Below are 18,174 nucleotides of genomic sequence, written 5' to 3'. Positions count from 1 at the left end.
GAACAGGGAGACCAACTTAAGGATAAGGGCAATACCAGAAGTGGAAGAAGGCAACCTAGCTGAGTTCCTGACTAGAGAATTTTCCAAGTTTTGGAATTTAGAGGAAAAAGACTTTAAAATTGTGTCAGCTTTTAGACTTGGAAGACTTATAAAGAAAGAGAAGCCCAGAGACTGTTTGATAACATTGAGATCAAAGGAGGAGAGGGACAAGATTTTAGGCCTTCACTACGGGAAGTCCCTGGACATTTTGGACAGAAGAACTGAAATTTATAAGGACATTCCTAAACAGTTGTTGGATCTTAGATCTGAATATTTGGAGCTTGTAAAATTGTTGAGAGGCAACTCAATCATCTTTAGGTGGGATTTCCCACAAGGCTTGTCCTTTACCTTCAGAGGAAGGAAGATTAAAATTAAAACTTTGGAAGATAGAGATAAATTTCTGAGTGCCCACGGAGAAGACCTTCATAAAGGACTTGAACTACTCCCTGGGCCCGAACCACCAGAGGTACCTACACCTGTGGACTCTAAAGACCCACAGAACCAAACACCATCCCAAGGAAAATAACCAGATTTATCCAGGATGTCCCTGCAACTTTTGAGCTGGAATATTAATGGCTGCAACAGCCCGGAAAAAAGGAGGAAAATCTTCCACATTTTAAAGAAGGAACAATTGGATATTATCTGCTTACAAGAAACACATGTGACTAGGCTCCACAGAAAAGTATTAATAAATAAAAGGCTTGGCCAGGAATTTATATCTTCGGACAAAGTTAAGAAGAGAGGAGTGGTGATATATGCAAAAGAGAGCCTATCACCTAAATTTTTATTTAAAGACGACCATGGAAGAATTTTGGCAATTGAAATACAGCATCAAGGAGAGAAAATTTTGATATTAGGAATCTATGCTCCAAATGAAGGGAAATCAGAATTTTACAAGAAGTTGCAAGGGATTATGTTGGAATATCTGGACTTTGATAACATCATTATGATGGGAGATATGAATGGGATCGTATTGACCAATATGGATAAGTCACAAAGACAAAATGTTACCAAAGATGGCAGACTACCAAAGACCTTTTTTGAAATGACAGATAATATGGACTGGATCGATATATGGAGAACAAAGAACCCCTTGGGAAAAGAAGGAACATTCTTTTCTGAAGCCCAGCTGACATGGACAAGAATCGACCAAATATGGATTTCTAGAGGTCTGGCACCTAAGGTGAGAAAAGTGGAAATCTGCCCAAAGACCTGCTCCGACCATAATGCTTTGAAAATGGACATGATACTAGTACCAACCGGTTCCTTTAGATGGAAGATGAATGACAATTTGTTCAGAGATCAAGAGATCATTAAGAAGGCCCAAAAAGTTATAAAGGACTACTTTGAAATAAATTTGAATACGACGGTGGAAAAAAGAACAATCTGGGATGCAAGTAAAGCGGTCATGAGAGGGTTCTTGATACAACAGAATTCTATAAAGAAAAGGACACAGAATGAAAAGAAAGACAGGATTTTGGAGAAAATTAAAGAACTAGAGAAGAAGTTAAGAGCAAATCCAAAATCGCAGCCGATCTTGAGAGAAATTAAACTCCACCAGGCACAATATTCTAAATTGATAAATCAGGAAATTGAATGGAAGATTAAGTTGATGAGACAAAGAACGTTTGAATCGGCAAACAAATGTGGGAAACTGCTGGCTTGGCAGTTGAAAAAGAGGCAAAAGTTGAATACAGTAACAAATTTGGAAATTGAAGGAAGAAATATCCAGAACCCCGTGGAAATTAGAAAGTGTTTCCAGAAATATTTCAAAAAACTTTACACTCAAGGGCCGCAAAATGAGATGGAAATTAAACAATTCTTGGAAAAAAATGGGCTCAAAAGACTGTCACAGGAAAATAGAACACTCTTGAATAGCAAAATAACTCGACAAGAGATCGAACTTGCCATTCAGAACATGAAACTGGGCAAATCTCCAGGGCCGGATGGTTTGACCTCCAAGTATTACAAGACATTAAATGACTATCTGATACAACCACTGATGGAGGTCAGCAATGAGATTATGGAGGGGAAGAAGGCGCCGGAATCGTGGAAAGAAGCCTTTATCACATTGATACCAAAATCAGAAACTGAAAAGACACAGCTTAAGAACTACCGTCCCATCTCCCTTCTAAATGTGGATTACAAAATATTTGCTGAAGTTTTGGCAAACAGACTTAAAAGAGTTTTAAGTGAAGTAATACACAAGGACCAAGCAGGCTTTCTCCCAGGCAGACACATGTTTGCCAATACAAGGAATATTATTGACATTTTGGAGCTGTTGCAAACAGAAATTAATACCAAAGCAGTGTTAGTTTTTATAGATGCGGAGAAGGCCTTCGACAATATCTCTTGGAAGTTTATGAAGGGAAATTTAAAAGAAATGGGAGTGGGGAGGGGTTTTGAAAACGGGATTGATGCGATATATTCAGAACAAAAGGCAAAACTGATAGTCAACAATGTGGCTACGGAAGGGTTTAAAATTGAAAAAGGAACACGACAAGGCTGCCCAATTTCCCCGCTGTTGTTTATTACAGTCCTGGAGGTGCTCCTGAATCTTATCAGAGGGGACCGGTTGGTGCAAGGGATTCAGGTCGGAGCGAAACAATATAAACTTAAAGCTTTTGCAGATGACCTAGTTTTGACCCTGCAGGAGCCAGAATCTAGTACAAAAAGAGTTTTGGAATTGATTCAAGACTTTGGTCGGGTGGCGGGATTTAAATTAAATAAACAGAAAACTAAAGTATTAGGGAAAAACTTGACAGACATAGAGTCAGAACGGTTTCAGAAAGAAACAGAACTAACATTGGTGAAAAAAGTTAAGTACCTAGGGGTAAATATAACAGCAAAAAATCTGAGTCTATTTAAGGATAATTATGAAAAATGCTGGTCTGAAATTAAGAGAGACTTGGACTGTTGGACAAAATTGAAACTTTCTTTGCTAGGCCGAATTGCCGCTATTAAGATGAATGTATTGCCAAAGATGTTGTTTTTGTTTCAAACATTACAAATTGTGGATAAGACGGAGTGCTTCAGGAAGTGGCAGAGAGATATTTCTAAATTTGTCTGGCAGGGCAAAAAGCCTAGAATTAAGTTTAAGATACTAACTGATGCGAAAGAAAGAGGTGGCTTTGCCCTGCCGGACTTAAAGCTGTACTATGAAGCAGCAGCTTTCTGCTGGCTCAAGGACTGGCTACTTCTTGAAGACACGGATGTGTTGGATCTGGAAGGTTTTAACAATGCATTTGGTTGGCATGCATATCTATGGTATGATAAAGTCAAGACCAATAAGGCCTTTAAGAACCATATTGTCAGGAAAGCTGTATTTAATGTCTGGACAAAATACAAAGACTTGTTGGAAAACAAAACCCCAAGGTGGCTTTCACCTCTGGAGGCTAAGGCCCGGAAGAGACTCAATATGGAGGCCAATTGGCCAAAGTATTGGGAAATATTAGAAAAAGATGGTGACAATTGGAAATTGCAGAGTTTGGAGAAAATGAAGGGTAAAGTGCTAGACTGGTTACATTATGCTCAGATTAAAGAAGTTTTTAAAAATGACAAAAAGTTAGGATTCCAGGTGGAAAAATCGAAGTTAGAGACAGAACTGTTAGAACCAAAGAGTAAGATATTATCAAGAATGTATAACTTGCTGTTGAAATGGAACACACAAGATGAAATGGTTAAATCTGCTATGATAAGATGGGCACAGGACATTGGGTATAATATTATGTTTGAAGATTGGGAAAGGTTGTGGACCACTGGGCTGAACTTCACTGCATGTAATGCTCTGAAGGAAAATGTAATGAAAATGATATATAGATGGTACATGACCCCTGTTAAACTTGCTAAAATATACCACTTGTCCGAAAATAAATGTTGGAAATGTAAGGAAAATGAAGGAACATTCTTTCACCTCTGGTGGACTTGCCCGAAAGTGAAGGCCTTCTGGGAAATGATATATAACGAGCTGAAAAAAGTATTTAAGTATACTTTCACTAAGAAACCAGAGGCCTTCCTCCTGGGTATAGTCGGCCAGAAGGTGTTAAAGAAGGACCGAACATTCTTTATGTATGCTACAACGGCAGCAAGGATACTTATCGCTAAGAACTGGAAAACTCAAGATTTACCCACACTGGAAGAATGGCAGATGCAGCTGATGGACTATATGCAATTGGCGGAAATGACCGGCAGAATCCGAGACTTGGGAGAAGAAAAGATTGAAGAAGACTGGAGGAAATTTAAGATTTATCTACAAAAATATTGTAATTTGGTGGAATGTTAAGAAGGGTGCTTGATCACAAAAAATTGGCCATCACCAATTTGGATTTGAATTGGAAGATAAGTGAGATTTTAGAAAACAAAATCGCTGAAGAATTGTTATTTATTATTTAAAAGAGCGACTATAAATTATATGATAATTTGCTTGGAAAAATGTATTGACAATGTAAGTCTGAACGGGAAACGTGAGGAAGTCCAAAAAGGTTTGAAAATTTGTTAAGACAAAAGGAATGTTGTTTATTATTTTTGTATTTTTTATAAAAAACCCTAATAAATATCTTTATAAAAAAAAAAAATTAAGACATTTTCTGCTGAGTAAATGGTATTTAAATGTGGTTTTCTTTTTTAAATGAAATTAAGGAGCATGAATGGCGTAAGACTTAGTTGGCCCTTTATCTTAGTGAGAGTGTGCACACTCCTTCATCCGACGGTCAGGATGTGGTCTCTGACCAAACAGGTTTGGCAGGTTTTCAAACCTAGACCGAAGCAGCTGGTCCTGAGAGTTGTGTGGCTCTAGCACCAACCTTGCCAGCCCTGTCTCCACCCTTCTGCTCTTGGCTCAGTCAGGCAGCCTTTCCTCGGCAAAGGCCTGAGGTGGTGGAGGAGGAGGAGGAGCTGCAGCAGCAGATGAAAGAGGGCCGCAGGTTAAAAGTTAGCTCAGCAGACAATGTGGCGCTGGCCTGGCAGCCTGTGCTCCCCGAACATTTGAGCAAACAAACCAGACCTTTACGTTTCTGATAAAAGGAACAAACAGCCCTGCTCAGCAAGCAGTCGGAGTGGCCCTGAAGGCCTTTATCCCTATCTTCCTCCTCCTCCTCCTGGCTACACAGTAGGCCTCCTTTCTGCACCATTTGGAGCAAAGAGGGCCAGCGAGCCTCTCTCTACCGCTGGCACAGAATCACCGCTGCTTCTGCTCCTCCGTCTTCCTGCGCATTCTTCAGCTCCGCTACAACCAGCACGTACACATATTTCTGGCATGTGCTTCTGCAAAGCACGTCAACAGCCGAAGCAGCCATGCATGTCAAACTATACAAACAGGGGACGCATATGCTCAGGCGCATGAGATTGGTGGGGGATTATTTCAGCCTTCTTGTGTGTGGGTTGGTGCTCCTGCAGTCCCTTCCGTGGTCCTTGCTGGTCGGGCACAGGACTGGGTTTCTGTCCACACTGATGCAGTGAAGCAGAATTCTGTGCTCGTGTGCGGCAATATCCATTTCCATGGGAAGATGCTCTGTTGATGCTTCAGCTGTCATCTAGGGCAGATGCAGGTTTAAAGCAGCCTTAAGATGTGAAGGTGTGAGTGGACAATCTTTGGTTTGGAACTACGAAATCAGGCCATTAGCATTACCTCCATTTCTCACCTGCAATATGGGGACGATAAGACTGGCCTGCCTTATCAGACTGTTGTACAGCTCATTTAGATGGTGTTCCTTTGGCCCTGTCTTCATACTCCGAGGAAGTGTGCAACAAGGAGAAAGTAGATAGAAGAACCCAGCAATAATATCTGTCCCCAGTGAGACTTCCTAGAAAAATAACCTGGACACCTTCTCACTGTCCTTGCTCTGGCACAGGAGTGGGGAGGAGGGTGAGGAAAAGCCCTTTGCAGGTGATCAATTCATATCTCCAGGGGTGACAGAAAGAGGAGAAAGAGGGTGGCCCACCCACCATTGGCTTGAACCCCGTCCACTGCAGTCCTGTGAACCCAAATAGATCACCTCTAAGGAAATGTGGTCTTTAATCAAAAGAAGGATCCCCACCAACAGCTCTAAGGAAACCAGCTGTTTGTTTAAGGCTGGTGGGTTGCGCCCCATCTTGATCATTCTTGATCATAAGCTTCTGTTCTGACAGCCTTAATGGTGCCCAAAGGCTTCAATCCACAACACCCTATAAAAGTTCTCTCTCTCTCTCTCTCTCTCTCCCTGTCTTTTCCCTTCCTGATCCTCTTCTTACTTTTGGCATCCATGATCAGCAGCTGTTGCCATGGCTACATACATGCACGTTGTCTGGGCAAAGATGCCTCCGTCACTGAAGTTTGCACAGTGGACTGGGGATGGCAGGAGAGTGTGTGTAAGCAAAAAGGGGAATTTGTGCTTTCTAGGATTACTTTGGCCTTGGGATTTACCAACAGGCTCTATGGTAGGGTTTTTGTATGAAACTTGAGCCCCATCTGCACCATCCTCGCCGTGGGACTACATTTACCCAATGCTTTTCCAGCTGCACTGGCTCCCGGTGGAGTACAGTGTCAGGTTTAAGGTGCTGGTTTTGACCTTTAAAGCCCTTCACGGCCTAGGACCCTCGTACCTACAGGACCGCCTCTCCTGGTATGCCCCACAGAGGACCTTACGGTCCATAAATAGCAACACTCTAGAGGTCCCGGGCCCTAAGGAAGTCAGATTAGCCTCAATCAGGGCCAGCGCCTTTTCAGCACTGGCTCTGACCTGGTGGAACGCTCTGTCTCATGAGATTAGGGCCCTGCGGGATCTGATTTCTTTCTGCAGGGTCTGTAAGCCAGAGTTGTTCCGCCTGGCCTTTGGCTTGGAATCAGCCTGATCCCCTCCCCCACTTTCCTTTTCCTTATGTGATAGAACCCCTATTTGGGGACTTCCCTAGCTTTCTTCTGCCCCATGTAGGACCAGTCTGGATAGTTGGTGAAGACTTGACGTTTTCTCCCCCCAAACAGTTTTTGATCTGGGCTTCCACTGAAATGAGGCTGCATTTTAAGTTGTATTTTAATCCATTGTTTTTATACCTGACATTAGCCGCCCTGAGCCCCATCTTGGCTGAGGAGAGCAGGGTATAAAGAAATATTTTTATTATTATCCATCTACCCCAGACCACTATTTTGGTATCTGGCTCTGTTTGGCTTATCTCAACCAGAAGTAGATTCTGAGTAACAGCTTAGATCCCACAGATTAGATCCCACAAGCCTGAAGTCTTCTTTCCCCTGTCTATGTCACAGTGGGTTGTTGCTGTTTTCAGTTCCCTGTGAAAGGTTCCTTTTGCCCTTCAGAAAGTTATCTTTAGTGAAAAGCGTAATGACATCAGACATTTCCATTGCCCAAAAAAGAGCAGAGTTAATGTTATCTTCAAGATGAATGGGTGGGAGGAGGCACCCACAGAAGGGCAAGGACTGTGTTGAGAAAGAGTACCTTTGTTATCGCCAGAAGAAAATCTAACCTCATCATGCCTTCAGCAGTAGAAAACAATGAGTTCAACTCCCCAACCTTAAATACATCACCTGAAGGTGAGTCTTAACAAATTAAATTGGACATCACACCTCATTATGTGTTTCGGAACAGAGGGTTTGTAAGTGAATCAGTTCAACAATGATCTACTATTCTACTTGCCCCACATTCCTAAAACAGGCCATTTTAAAACCAGCTTAGCTCAAGTTTGCATTTCACAGTGCTCTTTGGTAGTAAAGCTGGCTCACTTTCTAACCTGTTTAAAAGAGTTTATCATCATCACACACTGCAAATGGGGCCGAGACAGGGGCAAGGAAGAGTGTCTTCTGTAAGAACATAAGAAGAGCCCTATGGCTGAATCTGGCCAGTGGCCCATCTTGTCCAGTATCCTGTTCTCCCAGTTGCCAACCGCATGCCCCAGTGGGAAGCTCACAAGCAGGACCTGAGTGCACCAGCACTCGTCCCCCAGTTCATGGTATTCTGGTATCCAGTGGCATAGTGTGGATTCTGTTGTCTCCAGTTGGTCTGACTAAGGCAGCTTCCTCTGTTCTCCGAGTCCATTCAGGGTGATATTTGAACTGTGGACTTCTCGTCTCAGAGTTGTACCCCTTCATGAACCAAGCCACAGATCTGGATGATCTTGAGCACCTGACCAGGCGCTGTCCCGATTCCCCAGAGGCTCCCTTGATTCATCCCAAAGAGGGGCACAGCCACAGAAGTGAGAAGTTGGGTCTCCTGTGGGCATGAGCTACTACGTGTGTTTGCAGGCCGTGTTTCCATGGAGACCTGCACAATGGCCACATTAGTCTCAGATTTGTTTTAAAAGGAGAAGGCTTTTGTGCCACCGATTTGTCCCTTATCGCAGGCTTCTTTGTCCCACTTTGGGGGGTGGGGAAGTAGGGTTGCCCTGGGGGGGGGGAGCGGCTCCGAAAGATCTGTTGGTCTTGTGTCACGAAGTTGTGTTTTGCTGCTGGAAATGGATGGCTACATTTGGGTCACGGTGCCAAGCGCATTGTGCATAGACAGAAACTAGTCAGTTTCACATATACACTGGTCAGTGACACATATACTAAATAAATTTTGAAAAGATACCGAAATAGCAGAAGATTTACAATGGCAAAGGGAGAAGATGGGTAGAATAGTGAGAAGAACAGCCTAGCTCAGGCCACAGATGGGAAGAAGGTAGACCGGGGTCTGTGTGATTTCCAGGAGATCGGCAAGGATTTCTGACTCCCGTTTGTTTAACAGGGGCAACAGCAAAATGAGACCCACTTTCATCCTGCTGAAATGAAGGAGTCTTGGGAGGATTTCTGTGTGGAAGGATTTTGTGCTCCATTCAGTTCTGAGATTCAAAACAAATCCCTGGGCTCAGATTATTTAATTCAAAGTCTTTTACACCAGTCTCCACTTGGTGACCCTAGGAAAAAACAAAGTAGATCCCGCAAAGCCTGACGTCTTCCTGCCCCTGGAGTAATGGCACTTCCTGCAATGGTAACTGCAGCAGCTGATGTTGAATGCTAATATTATTTATTGATTTAATTCTATTTTACACATTATTTTAATTCTATTAGTGTTCAGTTACGACCACAGCAAACTATGGCAAGTTCTTAAAGAAATGGGAGTGCCAGATCACCTCATCTGTCTCCTGAGAAATCTCTATGTGGGACAAGAAGCTACAGTTAGAACTGGATATGGAACAACTGATTGGTTCAAAATTGGGAAAGGAGTACGACAAGGCTGTATTTTGTCTCCCTGCTTATTTAACTTATATGCAGAATTCATCATGCGAAAGGCTGGGCTGGATGAATCCCTAGCCGGAATTAAGATTGCCGGAAGAAATATCAACAACCTCAGATATGCAGATGACACAACCTTGATGGCAGAAAGTGAGGAGGAATTAAAGAACCTTTTAATGAGGGTGAAAGAGGAGAGCGCAAAATATGGTCTGAAGCTCAACATCAAAAAAACGAAGATCATGGCCACTGGTCCCATCACCTCCTGGCAAATAGAAGGGGAAGAAATGGAGGTAGCGAGAGATTTTACTTTCTTGGGCTCAATGATCACTGCAGATGGTGACAGCAGCCACGAAATTAAAAGACGCCTGCTTCTTGGGAGAAGGGCAATGACAGGCCTAGACAGCATCTTGAGAAGTAGAGACATCACCTTGCCAACAAAGGTTCGTATAGTTAAAGCTATGGTTTTCCCAGTAGTGATGTATGGAAGTGAGAGCTGGACCATAAAGAAGGCTGATCGCCAAAGAATTGATGCTTTTGAATTATGGTGCTGGAGGAGACTCTTGAGAGTCCCATGGACTGCAAGAAGATCAAACCTCTCCATACTGAAGGAAATCAACCCTGAGTGCTCACTGGAAGGACAGATTGTGAAGCTGAGGCTCCAGTACTTTGGCCACCTCATGAGAAGAGAAGACTCCCTGGAGAAGACCCTGATGTTGGGAAAGATGGAGGGCACAAGGAGAAGGGGACGGCAGAGGACGAGATGGTTGGATAGTGTTTTCGAGGTTACCAGCATGAGTTTGACCAAACTGTGGGAGGCAGTGGAAGACAGAGGTGCCTGGCGTTCTCTGGTCCATGGGGTCACGAAGAGTCGGACACGACTAAACGACTAAACAACAACAACACTTTGCAATGATGATCATTTCTCTGTCTTTGGCTTTTTCTATTTTATCTGTGTTTTTCTATTTTTCTCTGTAAGCTGCCTTGAGTCCTGGTCTGGAAAAAAGGCAAAATACAGGCAATGATTGATTATTGCACATCCACAAGATGTGCATGCAGACACAGCACCCGACCCAGAAGCGATCAAGAATGTCACAAAATATGCCACTAAAAGGGTGTAACATGGGTGGAATGAGGGTGGGGTATAGCAGGGTGGGGAACACTTATACATGCTCTGCCGACACGCGTGGGGGCCAAAAACAGAAACCCCGTGCGAAATGGTTGTTGACTGTCATTGTATAAATAAATAAATATAATAATAAATGATAGTAGAACACGACACACAGTATGTACATTTAAAGCATGCAACCCCCACCTCAAAGAACCCTGGGAACTGTCATAAGGATGCTGGGAATTGTAGCTTTGCGAGTAATAAACTACAGTTCCCAGAATTTATGGGGGGGGATATTGTATGTATGTAGCCCAAGACTTGCATGTACCTTCTGCATTGTTCAGATGCAAACAATGGAAGAAAGAGCAGTTCAAAAGGGCTTTTTCATGTCTTGCATAAAAATACCCACAACACTCAGGACTGTGATAGTGGATTTCCTGCCATGGGTGGGAGGTTACACCTAATGTCTTATCCAGGATGATCTGCGCACAAAAAGGAAGTTCTGTGCACCTTTCTGGATCTCTTAACCTCCATAGTGTCACCTTCCTGCCAATCATTGCTGAAGCCCCACCATTTCTACAAATACTTTGGCATGACCCTCTGGTTTGCCAGATACCCAGCTGCAAAAAACTCCCACTGCACATTCTTCCTATTTGTACCATTTCCCTCCCCTCCCACTGGATAGAAGAGGGTTGGCCCTGTCGTTGGACAGAGTGGGGCAACTTCCCTAGGGGGCAGGTGCTGAGGGACAGCGGAGGCAGCCCCGTGGCTACTGTTGGAGGGCTGATCCCTGTGTGGTACCTGTCCTGTCCTGATTCTCCCATAAGCAGCCTGCAGTGGAGAACCCAATCCCATTGCCAGGGTTGAGATAAGATTTAACTGCCACTCCAGTTGGCTTCTGCATATGGAATGGTGGGGGCGGGGAACCATCTTGTTCTTTGGCTCAGGCAGTAAAATTTGTTCGGCGAGGCTGGGTGTGAGTGAGCAAGTTATTATCTCCAAGCAGGTGTTGGTGCTGCTGTCTTACCTGCAAAAATAGCTAATGTGGGAGAATGGGACTCACGAGGACTGGGATTGGTCCCCGGTGGTTGGGAAAGGAGTGTTTGCTGCTAACCATGGCTCCCATGTGACACTGTTCATGAGAGCGGACTGTGTATCATAGGCTCCCCAAGTTCCTTCATTTTCAGAGTTTAATCTGGCAGCCGTAGACCTCTCATGCCCTGGCAATGAGCCTTTCGGTTTCACTTTTAAAAAGGGGATTTTTTTTTATTTCCTTGAAAGCAATGAGACTCTGGGAAAAGGCGATTCTGTTGGAAAGTTATGAACAACCCAAGCTCTCTTCCTTTTTTTTTATTTCTCTGAGCATGTAAAAACATAGCATTAATCCAATGGTTTGTTTTTAATTTTTAGAAGAGATACTGGAGCTCAAGTCCCACCTCTTTCTCTTTGAACCCAGGTAGCAAACAGGGGTTATTCTTGAGTGAGGAGAATGTACTCTGCATAGGCTCTTGAGTGAGAGAATAATACACTCTGCATGTGCTCAGTGGCACTCTTCTCTCATTTCAAATAAAAATTATAATTTACATGTTTCACAGCTAAGCCCTCACAATCCAAAGGCCTGCAGTGTAGCTTAGACACCAGTTACTGGGTAGCCAAAAGTAAAACCTGCTGGGATTAAGAGAGGTGGTCAAGATTTTTCTGGTCTGAGAAGCAACAGTGGGAAGGTTAACAGCTTTGACACTTAAGGCCTGCTAATTGGGCTTTAAAGTTAACAGCCCATTACAAGTGTGGGGGGGGGCTTGGGGAGGGTCTGGGAGTGTTGTTTCAGTTGGTTTGGCTAAGGGCCAGAAAAAGACAAGCGCTGGTGAGGTCTGCCTTGTGGCCTTTGGGTTTTCTCTGCCAGAAGTGAAAGGGAGAAAACAAACACTCATAGCAAGAGGACTCTGAACTGGATCTGCATCCTAGCCTGCGGGCACTAAAATCTATAGGAATCCCTTGCTGGGATTGCCAACTTTCGACAGACCCCTGTGCTTTCAGCACCTGGCTGATGTGCAGGTGTATGTATGTACAGTGGTACCTCGGGTTAAGAACTTAATTCGTTCTGGAGGTCTGTTCTTAACCTAAAACTGTTCTTAACCTGAAGCACCACATTAGCTAATGCGGCCTCCTGCTGCCGCTGTGCCGCTGATGCACGATTTCTGTTCTCATCCTGAAGCAAAGTTCTTAACCTGAGGTACTATTTCTGGGTTAGCGGAGTCTGTAATCTGAAGAGTATGTAACCTGAAGTGTATGTAACCCGAAGTACCACTGTATTTAAAGCAGGCTGGAAGCTCTCCTGGCAATGGGCTAGAGTGCGTGAGATGAAGTGACTTTATTGCAAGGCCTTGGAGAAGCAGGCAATCACTCCAGATTAGGTTTAAACAGATGTGTTTTTCCATGTTTCTTTCATATCTCTGTCTCCTTTGTAGTCAACTGCTAAAACTGTTTCGAAATCTATTTCTTTTCACCCCAAACTACTGTTACAATAAATGTCAACTAGCTCCTTTTCCAGACTCTTAGTAAAACCGTTCGTTGTTGAGAAAAACGTATGTACTTAAAAGTGCTATTTATTCAAAATGGTTGATATACAATCAATAAAGACAAGGCCCTCTCTGCCCATCGGCTTACACTCTGAAAGAAAAAGACACACACTCAAAAAGGGGAGGGGAGGGATGAGGCTGGAAAAGCCCAAGGGCCACATTCCCTCATAGGTAACCTTCTAGAGGCCACATGTCACTGGTGGGTGGGTCCTGAAGGAAAAGTGGGCAGAGCAAAGGGATCTGCCTCTTACTACATTAGGCTACATTCTCACCATGCAGAACCATGTTTTTGCCCACCCTGCTCCATCTTCCTCAAGGGAAGCAACAGGCATTATCAGAGAGCAAGGACACATCCCAGCCATACATCCTACAGAGCAGGATTTGTGAGTGGTGTGGCCTGGTGGGAGTTCCAAGAGTCAGATAAAGAGGCCTGAGGCTGCATTTTGCCCGCAGGCCTCAGGTTTCCTATCTCCTCTGTTCTCAAGACTAGCTGGGATGGAAAGAGTTCTCAAAATGGAGGAGCCTGCTGGAGCTGCTGGTCTCTCTTCCCATCTCTCCCTCTTCTGCATGCTGGTGGAATGGGAAGCCAGAAGTGGCCTGATATAAATATGAAGCCCGGTGAAGCAAAAGGATGTGCCCACCACCTGTAACATCAACACATCACCACAGTGCCCATATCTCATGCTGCAGATGGCAGCAAGGCAACTTGCTTCAAATGTGGTCTCACTTAAAGAGGGCTTCTCTCCACCCTGATTTGTGCAGATCAAGCTGTGATTAAAGGTGACAGAGCAGGTAAGACCCTGTATTTTGGGTCTGTTGGGATGTCCCGCTGACAGGCGGAAATCTAGTTGGTCTGATCACATCCCTGTCAAATTTTGTAAACCACCTTGAGGGTTTTTTAATAACCAGGCAGTGCACACATTTTTGAAATAAAACATAAATAAAATAAATATATTTAGATGCAATTAAATTAGAGTGGCCAATTGTGCATTGCCAAAAGCAACATGTAACCAAAAAGGACAAAAAAGGCTACCTATCAGGATTTAAATTGCATACAGTAATTTACATGCGTAGATGCAAACTTAGAAAAAGAATTGTAGAGCTGGAAGAGACCACGAGGGTCATCTAGTCCAACCCCTTGCAAAATAGGAATATTTTTGCCCAACACAGGGCTCGAACCTGCAGTGCTGAGACTGAGAGTCTCATGCTGTCTCTTGCTATCCTGCAAAGAATAAATACATCTTTCCCTAGCAGGGAAAAGTCCTGTGGCCTTGCTGTTCAGGTGCTGTTCACTGTTGCTTAGCACCAACTCCAAGGCCACTGCCCTCCCTCCTTAGGCTTCTTTACCTTGGGAACAGACATCTCTTCAAACAGAAGACTGCTGTCCTCTGACAGCCCTATCAGACTACAGGGCAGTGAAGCAGGGCCCATGGTGGTCACCCTAAATCAAAGATAGATGTTCACCAGCTTACCCATGACATCCTACTGAGCCCTGTGATGAGTCAGCTCCCTTGCCCCCTTCATTAATGCTCTTGCATGGCAGCCGCCCCTCCTCTTTGGGTTGAATTGAGTTTCAGAATAAAGCCCCACATCAGAAGGAAGGGCAGCATGCAAAGCTCCTCCTCTCTTTGTTGGAATATTAAACATGTCAGGATTAAAAACAACAAATTGTGGGGGGGAAAGAAAACACAACAAACCCCCTCCCTGCCCCCCGCCATGCTTGCACTAAGTAATACAGAACATGGTAAACTTTACCTGGGAATGAGAGTAAAAGCAGAATATGTGTGAAGCACCATGGATTAAGCTGCATCAAAATAATTAACTGAAGTCAAGGAATTCCTTCAAAAGGAAAGGTGGCAGTAAAAGCGATGGGTCGTTAAGATTCATACCAGGAATAAACTGGTGCCACACTGCTGAAAATGGACCTTTAGGTGCTGGCAGCCAGTTTAGGAGGTTTGCCTGGAAGAACCAGACCTTCCCTGTAGCCCTTCCAGCTACCCAGAGTCCAGCCACCTCACCTTGCCCTCTCTGTGGATAAGGGCCTTTGTCCCTGTGTCACTGCCTTACCTCCCCTCTCCCCCCAATCCTCCATTCTCTGCACAGACCATCTCTAGTCTCTCCCCCCCCCCCCCAACTTGGGGCAGTCAGATGTTGCTGAAAAGGAACAATGGGAAGTATTGTCCCTGCTGGCTGACAGGCTTCGAACCCCACCAGCACAAACAAAAAGACACATTGACTCAGGAGGAGAAAGGGTCCCATAGATTGCAGTCTCTTGGGGGGGGGGGGCAGAGAACCGCCTGGTGTGCCAAAGGGGACATCATAGAATTACTCTTCCCAACCACCACAGCCACAGACTCTCTGTGGTCAGATGCTGGGAACTCTCCTCCAGGATAAAAAGTCCCCAGGCTGGGGTTGAAGGGGACCTGTAGCATGGCTTAATTTGAGCTTGGCCTCGTAAGGTCATTTCAGTGCCAGGGTTTGGATCTGGAACGCATGAAGTGGTTTTTACAAGAACAAGGTGTGCCTCTGAACATGTGCAGAGTGCCTTTACCGTACCACAGACAACCTATCTTCATTAATCTTTAAAAGGAAGGGATTCTAAGGAAGGGTCAAAATTCCAGGGAAGAATGAGGCGTGTCCCAACACACACACACACACACACACACACACACACGCACACTCCATTGAAGCCAAATTTCTTTGGCGAGAGAATCACAAGTCAGTCACAAAGATGGAGTCATTGCCACCCTCATGTGTGCTATGGTACATATGCAGGCTTCTGATGCCAGGGTGCTGTTCTGCATCTAGTTTTCTGAGCAAGTAAGTTTGTGAAAGAACTCAGGTGCATCCTTATTTATAATTTGTTGGTTGGTGCATTTTTATCCCACCTTTCCTCCAAGGAGCTTGAGGTAGTATACATAGTCCTCTTCCTCCCCATTTTATCTTCACAACAACCCTATGAGGTGGGTTAGGCAGAGAGGCTGTGACTGGCCCAAGGTCACCCAGTGAGCTGAATGGCCAAGAGCAGGGGGGATTTGAACCCCAGGTCCTAGTCCGACACTCTAACCACTACACCACACTGGCTCTTTAATTCTAACTACAGCTGGGTCTACATTACTGGCTTAAAAGGCAACGGCGTCTCCCCACCCCACCCCCGTGTTTCAAATTGCATTTGCACATCATTGTACACATTAGTACAGTTGCACGTGCTTCCACGTTGCCTCCATCTGTCTGCACTGCTGGGCAGAGAAGAGGCATGGATGTCTTCACATGGCTTACATTTTCAAATCGAATGGAAGCTGGGTTGGACCAAAAGGCATCAAAATGGAGCATTTCCCAAGTATGACAGGATGGGTGCAGATTGTGGCTAACATCATGTGTGGACACGGCTTCACAAACCGGTCGTGGGAATCCACTGCATGCAGAGTAAATGGGAGTGTGCACACAGGATTGTTGTTGTTGTTGTTAAAACTGTATACCGCCCTTTATCTGAAGATCACTGAACAGTTCACAACATAAAAACGCAAAATGAGAACATAAGATGCATAATAAACAAACAAACCAATAACATATACTGTATGTCTTCTGCTCCTGGCTCTATCTGATAGACCTTGGGCAATCTAGTAAAAAAGAACGCCTGTCCATGGCTGTTCCAGTACACAGTCCTGGTTCACACTCGGTAGCACTGAAGCCCAGCAAGGCTACACCTGAACTTGCCTTTCCTATATCACATCCCAGAATCCTCAGTAACATGCTAGCGCAACTGTGCACACGCGCATTGCTGCAAACCCAGAAGTGGCCTGAGAAACGGAACAAACAGCCCTAAAAGGCACAAAATAGGCAAACACGGTGTGAAAATGGCACCTAGCAATCCCAAGGCCCTTTGCAAGTGCAATCCCAGCAGCCTTTGCACTGACCTTTGAGGCCTGTGGAGAATTAGAGTTTCAGCAAGGAGGTTAGGAGGGAGCAATTGCAGTGGAGTTTGGTGGTTTGGGTTTTTCCCCATGAGGTTTAGAGGGTGTTTGCTGGCTTTTTCGATTGTGTTCCCAATTTCACTTAAACACGCGGTGCCACGGAACATAAGCCCTGCCTCAATGGGGAGTTGCCTGTGTTTGATCACCTATACGTTGGGTTTGAAACTATATATGGGAATGAGACAGACCTGGTATATGAAGCCACCAGGACCTTCTCCAGAAGGTGACTATTTGATGGGGCACTGAGGCCAGCAAAGGGCTCACTTTGACAACATCACCACCATGTTCACTTTGCATGGAACGTCAGAGGTTGCAATTTCTGGGATTGCACGTCTCACTTCTCCAGCCAGTGTGGTGTAGTGGTTAAGAGCGGTAGACTTGTAATCTGGGGAACCGAGTTCGCGTCTCCGCTCCTCCACATGCAGCTGCTGGGTGACCTTGCGCTATTCACACTTCTCTGAAGTCTCTCAGCCCCACTCACCTCACAGAGTGTTTGTTGTGGGGGAGGATAGTCCTTCGGGTAGTGATAAAGCGGGATATCAAATCCAAACTCCTCCTCCTCCTCTTCCTCCTCCTCCTCCTCCTCTTCTTCTTCTTCTTCCAAGGTCGGGGTGTCACGTCAACATATGGGGAAGATTTCCGGTGTGGGGTATGGCAGGGACTGGAGGCCTCCTCTCATTATAACCAGAGCCCTGAAAGGGCAGTGACCAAGGAACTGAGAGAGAGAGAGAGAGAGAGAGAGAGAGAGAGAGAGAGAGCGCCCTTGCAACCGCCTGCCAAGTCTCTGGCAGAAAGCAGGCGGAGAAAGCTCTGTTTGGCCTGAAACGTGCTTTTGTTTTCATTATAAACTCCTCTTTTAATGAGGAAGGAGGCCCTGAAAACCAACTCTATCTTCTGTGCAGCTTCTGCCAAAAGCTGACTGGGCAGCAGCAAGGGGCAGGGGAGCGAGTGGCCAAAGGCCAAGAGAGCCCAGCCCGCCCTCGGAGGCTGACCTGCCATCCATCGCCTGCCAGTTGGAAGCTGCGTCCTCATCCCCATTCTCTTCCTCTCTCTCTCCTGACAAATGCTGGCACTCAGCCTGTTGCCATAATGCAACTCCACTGGCAACACACAGGCGAATGTGGGGCGGGCCGAGGTCTGTCTCAAGCGCAGCCTTGCAGTGGGGGCAGAGAGATAAGGGGTGTGGGGAAGGGTGAGCTGACCTCCTGGGAGACGAGTGAAATAAACCCATGATTTCTTTGCTGCATCTCTACATAGAATATGACAAAAGTGCAG

General features: G+C 45.1%; 1 long non-coding RNA gene across 1 annotated transcript in view; it reads right to left on the bottom strand.

Moving 5' to 3' along the window:
• The window catches only part of LOC310850464, a 33,726-nt gene extending 16,580 nt beyond the window's left edge, over window positions 1-17,146 (bottom strand). Inside the window, exon 1 of the long non-coding RNA XR_014567344.1 lies at window positions 17,088-17,146. This is a non-coding gene — a long non-coding RNA (uncharacterized lncRNA). The remainder of the gene's footprint in view (window positions 1-17,087) is intronic.
• Window positions 17,147-18,174: the final 1,028 nt, after the last annotated feature.

Source organism: Podarcis gaigeae (assembly GCF_964106915.1).
Source record: "Podarcis gaigeae genome assembly, chromosome: 8".
Classification (NCBI taxonomy): Eukaryota; Metazoa; Chordata; class Lepidosauria; order Squamata; family Lacertidae; genus Podarcis; species Podarcis gaigeae.
Note: the sequence above shows the minus strand (reverse complement) of the source record. Positions and strands in the feature narration are given on the sequence as shown.